Raw genomic sequence first — 15,419 nt, forward strand, 5'->3', positions numbered from 1 at the left:
GCAGTTGCATAGTTGTAGCTCCTATTTAAGGGAGTATTTTCTAGCATGGGAATTATATTGGATTTTGCCCCATGACATATTTAAAAAATTAGTGGTTAGAAATATAAACTTTCAGACTGCCTGGATTTATATCATAGCTCAGTTATTTGCTACGTGGCCTTGGGCATAACTACCCTTATAGGATTGCTATAAGAATTACATCTTAACAATTTATGTAAAGAACTTAATACTGATCTTATTGGGGAGAGGCCAAGATGGCTGAACAGAAACGGTTCCAGTTTGCAGCTCCCACTGGGACCAAAACAGAAGGTGGGTGATTTCTGCATTTCCAACTGAGGTATCCAGTTTATCTCATTGGTTAGGCAGTGGGTGCAACCCACAGAGAGTGAGCAGAAGTAGGGTGGGGTGTTGCTTCACTTGGGAAGTGCAAGGAGCTAGGGATCTCCCTCCCCCAGCCAAGGGAAGCCATGAGGGACTGTGCTACTCACCCTGGTATGAAGCATTTCCCACAGATTTTTTCATTCTGCAGATCAGGAGATCCCTCGTGAGCCTACACAACCAGGGCCCTGGGTTTCAAGTACAAAACTGGGTGGCTATTTGGGTAGACACTGAGCTAGCTGCAGGAGGTTTTTCCATACCCCAGTGGTGCCTGGAACCCCAGTGACCCAGGAGAACCGTTCACTTCCCTGGAAAGGGGGCTGAAGCCAGGGAGCCAAGTGGTCTCACTCAGCGGGTCCCACTCCCATGGAACCCAACAAACTAAGAACCACTGGCTTGAAATTCTCACTGTCAGTACAGCAGTCTGAAGTCTACCTGAGAAGATCCAGCTTGGTTGGTGGTGCAGGGGCATCTGCCATGACAGAGGCTTTAGAAGCCGGTTTTCCCTTGACAGTGCTAAGGAGACTGGGAGGTTTGGACAGGGCAGAATTCACCACAGTAAGTATTTAACAGTAAGTTAAACAAATCTACTTGAAGCCAACAGCAGAATTCACCACAGAAGTATTTAACAGTAAGTTAAATAAATCTACTGAAACCAACAGTGAGGCAATGCACCTGCGGCCTGACAGAAATTTAGAAATTCCTCCTCACTGGGCAGGCATCTCTGAATAACATGCAGCAGCCCCAGTCAGGGGCTTACAGATAAGACTCTCATCTCCCTGGTACAGAGCCCCTTGTGGGAGGGGTGGCTGTGGGCGCAGTTTCAGTAGACTTATCTTTCCTGCCTGCCAGCTCTGAAGAGAGCCACTGATCCTGACAAGGGGGATTCTCCCAGCACAGTGCACCAGCTCTGCTAAGGGACAGACTGCCTCCTCAAGTGGGCCTCCAACCCCTGTGGCTCCTGACAGGGAGAGACCTCTCAACAGGGGTCAACAGACATCTCATGCAGGAGAGCTCTGGTTGCCATCAGGCCAGTGCCCTTCTGGGACAAAGCTTCCAGAAAAAGGAGCAGTCAGCAATCTTTGTTGTCCTACAGCCTTCACTAGTGATACCCAGGAGAACAGGGTCTGAAATGGACCTCCAGTACACTGCAGCAGATCTGCAGAAGAGGGGCCTTACTGTTAGAAGAAAACTAACAAACAGAAAGCAACAACAACAACATCAACAAAAAAGACTCCCACACAAAAACTGCATCAAAAGGTCATTGGCCTCAAAGATCAAAGCTAGATAAATCCATGAAGATAAGAAAAAAACAGGGCAAAAACACTGAAAATTCCTAAAGCCAGAATGCCTCTTCTCCTCCAAATGATTACAACTCCTCTCCAGCAAGGGCACAAAGCTGGACAGAGAATGAGATTGATGAATTGACAAAAGTATTCAGAAGGTGGATAATAAGAAACTCCTCTGAGCTAAAGGGGGATGTTCTAACCCAATGCAAGGAAGCTAAGAACCTTGATAAAAGATTACAGGAACTGCTAACTAAAATAATCAGTTTAGATAGGAATATAAATGACCTGATGGAGCTGAAAAACACAACATGAGAATTTTGTGAAGCATATACAAGTAGCAATAGCTGAATTGATCAAGAGGAAGAAAAAATATCAGAGATTGAAGACCACCTTGCTGAAATAAGGCATGAAAACAAGATTAGAGAAAAAAGAATGAAATGAACAAAGCCTCCAAGAAATATGGGACCATGTGAAAAGATCAAACCTACAATTGATTGGTGTACCTGATAGTGATGGGGAGAATGGAATCAAGTTGGAAAACACATTTCAGGATATTATCCAGGAGAACTTCTCAAATCTAGCAAGACAGGCTAACATTCAAATTCAGGAAATACAGAGAGCACCAGTAAGATACTCCATGAGAAAATCAACCCAAAGACACATAATCATCAGATTCTCTAAGGCTGAAATGAAGGAAAAAATGTTAAGGACGGCCACAGAGAAAGGTCAGGTCACCTACAAAGGGAAGTCCATCAGACTAACAGCAGATCTCTCTGCAGAAAACCTACAAGTCAGAAGAGAGTGGGTGCCAATATTCAACATTCTTAAAGAAAAGGATTTTCAACCCAGAATTTCATATCCAGCCAATCTAAGCTTTATAAGTGAAAGAAAAATAAAATCCTTTCCAGACAAGCAAATGCTGAGGGACCTTTGTCACCATCAAGCGTGCCTTGCAAGAGCTCCTGAAGGAAGCACTAAATATGGAAAGAAAAAAACCGGTACCAGCCACTGCCAAAACACATCAAAATATAAAGAACAATGACACTGTGAAGAAACTGCATCAATTAATGTGCCAAATAACCAGCTAGCATCATGATGACAGGATCAAATTCACATATAACAATAGTAACCTTAAATGTAAACGGGCTAAATCCTACCAATTAAAAGACACAGACTGGCAAATTGGATAAAGAGTCAAGACCCACTGGTGTGCTGTATTTAGGAGACCCATCTCACATGCGAACACACACATAGGCTCAAAATAAAGGGATGAAAGAATATTTACCAAGCAAATGGGGAGCAAAAAAGTAGGGGTTGCAATCCAAGTTTCTGATAAAACAGACTTTAAACCAACAAAGATCAAAAAAGACAAAGAAGGGCATTACATAATGGTAAAGGGATCAATGCAACAAGAAGAGCTAACTATCCTAAATATATTTGCACCCAATACAGGAGCACCCAGAGTCATAAACAAGTTCTTAGAAACCTACAAAGAGAATTAGATTCCCACACAATAATAGTGGGAAACTTTAACACCCCACTGTCAATATTAGATAGATCAATGAGACATAAAAGTAACAGGATATTCAGGCCTTGAACTCAGCTGTGGATCTAGTGGACCTAATAGACATCTACAGAACTCTTTAACCCAAATCAACAGAATATACATTTTTCTCAGCACTACATGTCACTTATTCTAAAATTGACCACATAATTGGAAATAAAACACTCCTCAGCAAATGCAGAAGAACAGAATTCATAACACTCTCTCAGACCACAGTGCAATTAAGTTAGAATGCAGGGTTCAGAAACTCACTCAAAACTGAACAACTACATGAAAATCAAACAACCTGCTCCTGAAAGACTCCTGGGTAAATAACGAAATTAAGGCAGAAATAAAGAAGTTCTTTGAAACCAATGAGAACAAAGAGATAATGTACCAGAATCACTGGGACACAGCTAAAGCAGTATTAAGAGGTAAATTTATAGCACTTAATGCCCACATCAGAAAGCTGGAAAGATCTTAAACTGACACCCTAACATCACAGGTAAAGAACTAGAGAAGCAAGAGCAAACAAATTTAAAAACTAGCAGAAAATAAAATACCTAGGAATAAAACATGAAGGACCTCTTCAAGGAGAACTAGAAACCACTGTGCAAGGAAGTAAGAGAGGACACAAACAAATCAAAAAACATTCCATGCTCATAGATAGGAAGAACCAATATCATGAAAATGGCCAAACTGCCCAAAGTAATTTGTAGATTCAATGCTATTCCCATCAAGCTACCATTGACTTTCTTCACAGAATTAGAAAGTAACTACTTTAAATTTCATATGGAACAAAAAGAGCCCATATAGCCCAGACAGTCCTAAGTAAAAAGAGCAAAGCTGGAGGCATCAGGCTACCTGACATCAAACTATACTACAAGGCTACAGTAACCAAAACAGCATGGTACTGGTACCAAAATAGATATATAGACCAGTGAAACAGAACAAAGACCATAGAAATAACCTCACACATCTATGACCATCTGATATTTGACAAACCTGCCAAAAACAAGCAATGGGGAAAGGATTCCCTATTTATTAAATGGTGCTGGGAAAAGTGGCTAGCCATATGCAGAAAACAGAAACTGGACCTCCTCCTACATCTTACACAAAAATTAACTCAAGATGGATTAAAGACCGAAATGTAAAACTCCAAACCATAAAAACCCTAGAAGAAAACCTACGCAATACCATTCAGGACATAGGCATGGGCAAAGACATTATGATTTAAAAACGAAAAGCACTTCCAACAAAAGCCAGAATTGACAAATAGGATCTAATTAAACTAAAGAACTTCTGCATAGCAAAAGAAACTAGCATCCAAGCAACCTACAGAATGGGAGAAAATGTTTACAATCTACCCATCTGACAAAGTTCTAATGTACATAATCTACAAGAAACTTAAATTTACAAGAAAAAAAATCCCATCAAAAAGCGGGCAAAAGATATGAACAGATATTTCTCAAAGGAAGACATCTATGTGGCCACAAAACACATGAAAAAAGGATCAACATCACTGGTCATTAGAGAAATGCAAATCAAAACCACAATGAGATACCATCTCAAGTCAGTCAGAATGGTGATCATTAAAAAGTCAGGAAACAACAAATGCTGGTGAGGCTGTGAAGACATAGGAACGTTTTTACACTGTTGGTGGGAGTGTAAATTAGTTCAACCATTGTGGAAGACAGTGTGGTGATTCCTCAAGGCTCTAGAACCAGAAATACCATATGACTCAGTAATCCCATTACTGGGTATATACCCAAAGGATTATAAATCTTTCTACTATAAAAACACATGCACGCATATGTTTATTGCAGCAGCATTCACAATAGCAAAGACTTGGAGCCAACCCAAATGCCCATCAATATAGACTGGATAAAAAATATGTGGCACATATATGTCATGGAATACTATGCAGCCATAAAAAAGAATGAGATCATGTCGATTGCAGGGACATGGATGAAGCTGGAAGCCATCATTCTCAGCAAACTAACACAGGAATAGAAAATCAACCACCACGTGTTTTCACTCATAAGAGGGAGTTGAACAATGATAGCACATGGACACGGGGAGGGGAACATCACACACCAGGAGTGTTGGGGCAAGGAGAGGGAGAGCATTAGGATAAATATCTAATGCCTGTGGGACTTAAAATCTAGATGACGGGTTGATAGGTGTGGCAAACCACCATGGCACATATATAGCTATATAACAAACTTGCACATTCTGCACATGTATCCCAGAACTTAAAATTTACAAAAATAATAATACTGTGCTGTGCATGTTAGTATAATGCATAATTATGAGAGCTAAGAAAGCTCTCAACAAATGTTAGATAAGCTATTATTATTACTAATGAAATCGAGCCCGGGCTTTATCATTTTAATTTATGAAGAATTTACAACTGCTATGGATCTTGTCTACTGACTTCTGTTTCAACACAGTGACCATTGCCCTTTGCCCAGACTCTTCTGCCTTAGAGTCAGTACCACCAGACTCTTGACTGTAAGTGACCCAAAGCCAGTGTTATGGCTTCTAACTTAGCCTTCTGTTGTGCCTTAATTCTTGGGTTTTGCATTGCTTCCGCAAGCAAAGTCCCCTTGGAATCATAGTCCTCTAACAAAAGAGAGGAACTTGACCTCTGAATACTTATGACAATTTGGACACTGCCTCCACTATCCAGCCCTCTATCTGGGTCTATGGATTCTACCTATGAGATGAGTTTGAAAGCATCTCCTGGAAAAGTGGGAAGTCTCACCTCCTTCTCTATCAGTAGCCTGAGGCATTGCATAGCTCTTTCGTTCCTCAAGGCCAAAAGGGCTCCAATTCTTTTATGAAAAGGGCTGAATAACTATTTCAGTCTATGAGACCCATATGGTCTCTGTAAAAACCATTCAACTTTTCCACTGTCGCACAAACACAGCCATGGAGAATACATACATTACTAGGCATAACTGAATGTTTTTATTTTAACAAAAATAAAATGTATGTAGGATCTGTGGGCTTAGTTTATGGACCCCTGTTCTAGGCCAGTGGCAGGCTCTTCCGCTTTCAGCTTACTTTATTCTGTGGGACTCTACAATCTCAGAATAACCCATGCAGGGTCATTGATTGTGCCAACAGTATGACATGAGCCACAAGTAGGACAAAAGGAAATGTATTTCCCCTTTTAATCTTTTTTAAAAAATACATTTTGGAAATGACACTTAGCATGTATCTCAACCTTGTTTTTCTCCATTGTCCATTAATAAGTAACTCAAGCCTCTGCTCCCAGGATTAGGATCTATAAGCAACATAACCAGAAGCTGTCACTGGTGGTTAGGGACACCCCAGAGGGAGTGTGCTTCACATTTGCAGTATTGTCTTCAGTTTGCTTTCCTATCTGGAAGCAGGTGGAGTTTCAGGCTTCTCATCATTGTAAAAATAACGTAATCCTCATCACAAATTGGAAAAGGCTCCCAGGAATCAAACCTCAAATATGTTGGTATTTCACGAAGAGAGAAGCAGGTCTTAACTGAGAAAATGGAATTACCAACCTCTAGGGTTGCTCTTAAGAGTTAATGACAGAGCCAAGAATTGCTCCTCCTATAATCTAGGGCCAATCCTCATATTGAATTTCTGCTTTGGTCTCATGAATGCTAGCTTGATCAGAGACCATGCTGTATTGCTTAACCCCTTCTCTTTCTCTTGCATATTCATTTACTTCCTCTCAGCTGAATTGTTGTTTCTAAACACATTGGAGTTCCTCCCAATTAACACAAAAATACACAAATCTTTCTTCTAACTGCCCCCCCATATCTTCTATCTCCCCTTGGTTGTCTATAATCATTGTCAACATTCATGCCACTTACCCCTCAGTCTTCCAATCTAGTTTCTATCCTCATCTTTCCACAAAATCGGCTTGTTAAAGTAACCAGTAACATGTAGCTTGTTAAATTCAATGAGCATTTTTCTCTTCTCAGTTTATTTGATTCTCAAAAACCTCTGATACAACTGACCTCTCTGTGTGAAAACATTCTATTAAGTTGGTGCAAAACTAATCACGGTTTTTGCCACTGAAAATCAAGGCAAAAACTGCAGTTACTTTTGCACCAACTGAATACTTTCTGACTTTCCATGACAAACCTCTTCCTACATACTTTTTTCTTTCCCTTTCTGGCCACTCACACTGCCCGTTTTAGTGCTACATTTTCTCATCTTTACTACCTGAATGTCATGAGGTTCCTACTTCATGCTCACCACTAGACAAATACTAGAACATAACCTATATTAATAAATGAAACTATAATTTTGATGTATTAAGGATTTAGTGTGTGCGGGTCCCAGTCCCTCTTCCTTCCTGAATTCTAGTTCTTTAAAAAAAAAGTCTAGTCTTAGTTTTCCATGGTAGCAATTGATATCAGTAGGACCCAATGGAAACTTTGTATTCACTTAATCTTTAATTGACTCTCCCTCATCTAAAGCTTAAATTCCACCTTGTCCATATGCTCCTCTGATCCCTGACACATCTGTTGGGGCCAGTTCCAAATTATGTAGCTCCCTCCCTCTTATCTTCACTTTATGACATCTGTCAGTTGAATAATTTTAAAACCAAAAGACTTATGATAACAAATAACACTAATGGTTCTAATTGATTCAAGTACTCACAGGGCAGGTTTAGTGAGAGAATATGACTCTCATTAAGCCATTAATATTACAGGTAAAGGGGCCCAAGGCCCTAGAATATGGGCTGTGAGATGGGTGGTATGATGGAAAAGGCAGGCAAGTTCAGATATACCAATCAAAAGAAATCTAGAAACATAGTATGAAATGATGCTTAACTTAATTGAAGTAAGTCCCAGAGAAGAAAAATAAGTTATGCTACCAAATATTTCTACTCCATTATTTTTGCCTAAGACTCTTCTTCGATGATGCCCGGAGAGCCACCATTCAATCTTAACATTGAGAATACTGACTGTTTTTCTACAGGGATACAATTTTGGCCTTCATTTCAGGATAATGTAATGTCTGATAATTTCATGTCTTTGGGTCTCTGCTGTATTGTCTGAAAATTAACCCATGTATCAAGAATTATAAAATAGAAATACAAACAACTAGACAGTCTCGGTGAGACCTATAACAACACTCCAACAGGATGGTGGCATTTAAGATAGATGGCAAATGCCAATTCTGAGGCACTTCTGTAAGAAGCTTGTGTTTCCCATTAGAGACATAACGAAGCTTCCATATAATTTGCAAGTTTAAAATTGCAAATCCAACTCTTGGGAGAAAATTGGGTTGCTTAAGTTTCACATGAGTAAATATATTGGCTGTGTTGGTATTATTCAAAACTCAGAGCCACAAAATACATTTTTGTATCATTTTATTTGTAGAAGAATGACACAATTATTTTCAGAATAATTAACTCCTCAGTTTAGTGACAATTATGTTCCATTATAATAATTAAAATCACACCCTGCTATTTGGATGAACTCAATAGAATAATGATTTCTTAGGGGAAGATTTAATCGGATCATTATTTTTTCCCCAGCATTAAAAATATCTGTAAATTATTTCAACTCATTGTACTACTGCTTAATTTTGAATTTTCTAGCTGTCCTATGGAAAGAAATATCATAAGAAAGATGGCAGTCTCAATCCACCCTTGAATTACCTGTGCATAATAATTGTTGCTGGAGGCATGCCAGGGCTTGGTAAAATGCAGAACTGATGGCTTGGCATAGCAGCAGGGCCACAGATGGTGGGAGTACCTGAAATCAGGTGGGTAGGAGCAGGTGGTGAGCTGAATAGTGGTATTTCAGAGGAATGGTCCGTTGAAGGAAGAACTCTGGTAAATGAGTGGGAGAATAAGATTAAATATCAAATGCTTTCCTGTGGATGAAGTTGTTGGTTAGAGCTTGGAAGGGTATTAGGACCCTAGGCAAATGGATTGGAATTCAAGAGAGCACTCCTGGTTGAAGAAGAAACTGAAGTATAAGGCAGAAAACTGAGCGGAAGTGGGGAATGTGCTAGACCAGTAAGACAGGGGTGGGGAAGAGCTAAGCCCTTTGAACACTGTAATGTTCTAGTTTACCCTGAAGTACACCAGATATGGAAATAATAGCAGTAAGATTATCAACCCTGCTTAAGTAGACCATATATTGGTAGGCACTACTACAGCTACAGCTATGTCTTAGCGTGAATTATATACTGGATGCAGAAAGTGGGAAATGACTGTTCAGGTTCACTTAGGGAGGTGTTGGAGGTCTTAAAAAGAAAAGCCTATGGGTGTGGTGACTCACACCTGTAATCCCAGCACTTTGGGGACCCAAGGTGGGCAGATCACCTGAGGTCAGGAGTTCAAGACCAGCCTGGCCAACATGACAAAACCCTGTATCTACTAAAAATACAAAAATTAGCCGGGCATGGTGGTGGGCACCTGTAATCCCAACTACGCAGGAGGTTGAGGCAGGATAATTGCTTGAATCTGGGAGGTGAAGGTTGCAGTGAGCTGAGATTGTACCACTTAAATCCAGCCTGGGTAAGAGAAGGAGACTCTGCCGAGAGAGGGGGAGAGAGAGAGAGATGAGAGAGAGAGAGAGACCTAAACCCAAGGCTTTAAGGCAAGAGAGTAAGAAGCAATAAACCCTAAAGTCTGCTTATTTTTCAGAAAAGGGTAGGCTGCTCAGCAGCCCCCTGTGTATGCCCTTTCAGTGTGAATGACTTGGGACTAAGAGGTAGTTTGTAAACCAAATGGACAGAGCCCACTAGACTGAAAGCTCTAAGCACTTAACACCATTTGCTACATAGTAGGGGATTTATACATCATTGTTGAATAAAAATGAATTGATTAATAAAGGACTGCATGTGAATTCTGTCACTTGCAGAGTTCCCAGACTCTGTAGACATGGTGGTGGAGTCAGGGATCATAGTCTTTTGGGTGGTTCTTTATTATTTCATGATTCTGTTTCTAACCACTTTCATTTTGTTATAGTGAATGCATACCTCATGAAGCTAAAACTTTCCAGCCTCCACAGGGACAGGGAAACATTCTGAATCCTGGGAGAGCATAACTGCTCCAAAGACAATAGTATAAGAGCAGAGGGGGCAAAGTTTCTAAGTAGGGCTAGAGTTGACCTGGGAACTGGAGTGAGACAGGTGTCTCTGTAAGAATTCCTATTTATAACATAAAAGAACCTGAGAAGGTAGACAGGCATCTTTCTTGAGGAGACCCAGGTGTCCTGGGCCCGATTTCTTGACTCTGAGTTGGTACAACTGAAATCACTCATAACGGAGGGACTCGATAGTAACATGATGTAGGAAAGAAGAAATTCTTGATCTTCGTATTCTATAGAAGACGCTATACAATCTTCTTGTGGTTCAGTGCTGGGACGAGGTGACTAAGGGTTTTATTTGTTTGGTTTTTGACTTTAACAATTTAGAGAGTCAGGAATGACAATGTCTAGAGAGTCATCTGTTAGAAGGAAGTTTATTCTGCAAAACAATAGGGATCAGAATCCCCCTAATATAGTTTGGATATTTGTCTCCAACCAAATCTTATGTTGAAATGTAATTTTCAAGTTTAGAGGTGGGGCCTGGTAGGAAGTGTTTGGGTCATGGGGGCAGATCCCTCATGGCTTAGTGCTGTCCTCACTGTAGTGATTTCTCCAGGCAGTGAGTTCTTGTGAGATCTGGTTGTTTACAACTATGTGCCACCTCCCCCATGCTCTCTTGCTCCTGCTTTTGCCATGTGATATATCTACTCCCACTTCCCCTTCTGTCATGAGTACAAGCTCCCTGAGGCTTCCCCAGAAGCCGAGCAGATGCCAGTGCCATGCTTGTACAGTCTGCGGGGCCATGAGCCAATTAACCCTCTTTTCATTATAAATTATCCAGTCTCAGGTATTTATTTATAGCAAGGCAAGAACGGCCTAACATACCCCCATAGTCAGTGAGGCAAAGTTCCACTAACGTGGAATCTAGTAAGATCATCTAAGGATAGTCACAAGTCCTCTGCAGGTTGTTTAGAATTGGCACCACTTATGTCCCACAGTTTAATCCATCCATAAAATCAAGCCAAGCATGTCTACAAACACTTTTTTAAAGTCATTCACCCCATATCCGTATTTGCTCTGAACTAAACTCTTTCAATTCTTCCCACCACAATGACCTCAAATATTTAATTCTGCACCTTACCACTGTGTCTCTGTCAGGATCCTTTTCTTGGTGATTACTTGGTCTAACTCTGATATTTGAGTCTTTGGCTTCCTGTAATATTGTTAACACCACTTTCTTCCAATCATTGTATTGATCATGTGAAACAGATGCTAGAATTATATCTTTTCCATTGCACAACATTTTACAGAGTGACATAGCACTTAACTGTAAGCTTGAGGACATGAAGCTTGCCTTCTCATCATTATATTCCTAGACCCTGGCACAATGGTTGTCGTTAGTACATATTGGTTGAATGAGTGAATGAATAAATACACATCTTCCTAATATTTTGAGTTCTGAGAGTTTATAAAAAGTGATCTTTATAAAATGAAAGCTGGGACAGTTTTTGAAATGTTCCACATCTACTTGGCATCATTATTCTGTAGTGTGGCATCTTTCTTGCCCTTGATTATCCCCTCATCTACTGGGGAAACCAGATATCTAACTAGTATGTAGGTGGGGCCATGGTAAGGATTTACACAGGGTGCTGTGAGAGGATAGGGGACAATCATACAATCCTTTAAGGTCAGGACAAGGAATTCATGCTTAATAAGAGTTTTAAATATTGAAACAGTAATAAAACAGATGGAGGGGAGTGGAGAGTGGTCTCTGGGAGGGTTGGGTGGGGAAAGGTATAGCATTTTGCTACCAGAGGGTCATTACAAAAAAGGCGAGAAGTATGACATAGCGTAGTTGCCTGCAATCTAGTGCTCCTGGGACATCAAGTTCCAGGCAGAGAAAGGAATAAATGAGTCTGAGAGGTAGAAGAAATCAGATCACAGAGGGCTTTTATACTTTGACATAGATTTTAAGTTTTATTCTGTGGACAGTTGGGGATGGCATGGATAATTTGCAATTTAGAAAACTCTGGAAGATAAGCAAAAGATTAATGAGGTGGGCAAGTCTCAGGAAGGGAAACTGGTTAGAAAAATATAGCAGTAGTTTGCAGGAGAGAAATATGAGAACCTGAGCAAGGCAAAAATAGATGTGAAAATAAAGTGTCTAAACTTGGTGCCTGAATGACTAGAGGTCTGAAAGTTATTCTGGAGTCAAGAATAGTTTCCAGGTTACTAATTAGGCAGAACAGTTGGAGGGTTGTGACACTAATTGAAACAGAGACCGCAAGAGGAGGAAAGTGAGGAATTCTCACTTTGAATAAGGTGAATAAGGTGTCTGCAGAACATTCACATGAGCATGTCTGCTATGCAATGGTCTGTAAGAATTTGAAGTTTGAGAAGAAAAGACTGACAATGTCAGTTTGGAAATCATTAGCATATAGGCAGTTAAAACCATGAGAATGTATGAGCTCACTCAGTGAGTGTATAGAAAAGAGCATAGAACTGAGCACTGAATTGGAGTAAATAACTACCTTTGAGTAGTGCACAGAGAAAGAAACATCTATAAATTTAACCAATAAATATCAGATTTGCCTTATGGGACAACATAATATTTGCCCATATATAATTCCCTACCATCCTCTAAATTTTATAACCCACTGTTATCTGGCTTCTGGTACTCAATAAACTTTCTGTTTTCTGGGTTTTTTTTATTACACTTTTTATTTAGAGATAATTGCTGATTCACATGCAGTTGTATGAAATAATACAAAGAGATCCCATGTGTAATTTATCAAGTTTTCCTTAATGACAATTCTTACAAACTATATCACAACCAGGATATTAGCACTGATATAGTCAAGATACAGAAAATTTCCTTCACCACAGAGATTCCTCATGTTGTTTTTTTGTTTTTAGCCACACCTGTTTCCCTTTGGCTCTCAACTCCTCTAACACCAAGCCAGGACCAATACATTCTCCATTGCTCTAATTTGGTCATTTCATGCATGTTATAGATAAATGGAATCATACTGTATGTAACCTTTTGGGATTGGGTACACAACATAATCTCTGGAAAGCCAGATTGTTGGAGGTATCAAAAGTTTGTTCCTTTGTACTGTTTGAGCAGTATTCCATGGTATCGATGTTACAGTTCGTTTTACCTTTCAACTGTGAGAGACTTATTTCCATGGTTTTTTTCCCACTATTAGGAATAAAGCTCGTATACATATCGTGTACTGCTTTTTGTGCGAACATAGGTTTTCATTTCTCTGGGATAAATGATTAGGACACAGTTTCTGGGTTCTATAGTAGTCACATATTTATTTTTTTTAAGAGACTGCCAAAGTGTTTTTGAGAGCTACTCAAAAGCTACAGTTCCCTCAGCAATGTATGATCCAGTTTCTGTGAATCCTTGCTAGAATTTTATATTGTCACTCTTTTTTGTTTTAGCCATTCTGATTGATGTGTAGTGACATCTCATTGTGGTTTTAACTCACATTTCCCTAGTGGTTAATGATGATGAACATATTTTCATGTGCTTATTCACCATCTGTAAATCCTGTTGGGTGGAATGTATCTACAAGTATTTTGCTCAACTGTGTAATCAGATTGTTTGCTTTTTTACTGTTGGGATTTGAGTTATATATTCTTGCTCTTCTTCCTTTGTTGGCCAGGTGGTTTGTAAAGAGTTTCTCTCACTCATTAGGCTTTCTTTTTCAGCTTAACAGGACCTTTTCCTCACCACAACAGTAATGAAGGTAATGAGCTAATGAAGATCATTTGATTAACTTTTCTTTTTGGGGATCATGCTTTTGTGCTAAGTTTGTAAATTCTTTAGTCTTGTACCTTGAAGATTTCCTGTTTTCTTTTCCTAAAAGTTATATAGCATTGACCTTTACATTTAAGTCCATGATTCATTTTGTTAATTTTTATGAATTTAGGTCAAATTACATATTGAGGGGAGGCCATGGATGTCCAATTACTTCAGCACCATTTGTCAGAAAGGCTATCTTTCCTCCATTGACTTGCTTTTGCACCTTTGTGATGTGAACATCAGTTGGACAATCAGGTATGGGTCTATTTATGAGATCTCTACTTGTTCATCAATTTATGTGTCTGTCTCTCTGACAATACCACATGCTACTGATTATTGTAGTTGTAGAGTAAGTATTAAATAGTCTGATTTTTCTTTTTTATACTTTTTAAAATATAAAATTGTTTAATCTACTTTAGTTCTACAGTCTTTCTGTATAAATTTCAGGATAACCTGATTTATGTCTAAAATAATCTTGCTTGTATTTTGATAATAATTGTGTCAGTCTTGCCAGTATATCTTTTGGGGGGAATATATTTACTGGTTTAATTTTTTTCAATCCATTAACATAGTATCTCTTTTCATTTATTTATATCTTATTTGATTTTTCATCAATGTATAGTTTTCAGAATACAGGTCCTATACAGGTTTAATTACATTTACACCAAAGAATTATTTTTGAGCTGTTTATATGTGGTATATTTTGAATTTCACTGTCCATGTATTTCTTGCTAGCATGCAGAAATAAAATAGATTTTTTAATGTTTATCTTTTATCCTGCAACCTTGAACTCTCTTATTAGCTCTAAAAATTCTTTTGTAGATTGCTTGGGATTTTCTCTGCAGATAAGTGTACTATCTGCAACTTAGAAAAGTTGTTTTTTTCTGATATGAATGTCTTTGATTTCCTTTTCTTCTAGTGCTATTAAAAACTCATAGCACACAGGGGCGGAGCAAGATGGCCGAATAGGAACAGCTCCAGTCTCCAACTCCCAGCGCGAGCAACACAGAAGACTGGTGATTTCTGCATTTTCAACTGAGGTACTGGGTTCATCTCACTGGGGAGGCCGACATCGGTGCTGGTCAGCTGAGCCAGCCCGACCAGCCACAGCTGAAGCAGAGGCGAGTGCATTGCCTCACCTGGGAAGCCAAGGGGAAGGGAATCCCTTTCCTAGCCAGGGGAACTGAGACACACAACACCTGGAAAATCGGGTAACTCCAACCTCAATACTGCACTTTAAGCAAACAGGCACACCAGGAGATCATATCCCACACCTGGCCGGGAGGGTCCACACCCACGGAGCCTCCCTCATTGCTAGCACATTAGTCTGTGATCTACCGGCAAGGCAGCAG

Source organism: Papio anubis, chromosome 14 (genome assembly GCF_008728515.1).
Source record: "Papio anubis isolate 15944 chromosome 14, Panubis1.0, whole genome shotgun sequence".
NCBI lineage: Eukaryota > Metazoa > Chordata > Mammalia > Primates > Cercopithecidae > Papio > Papio anubis.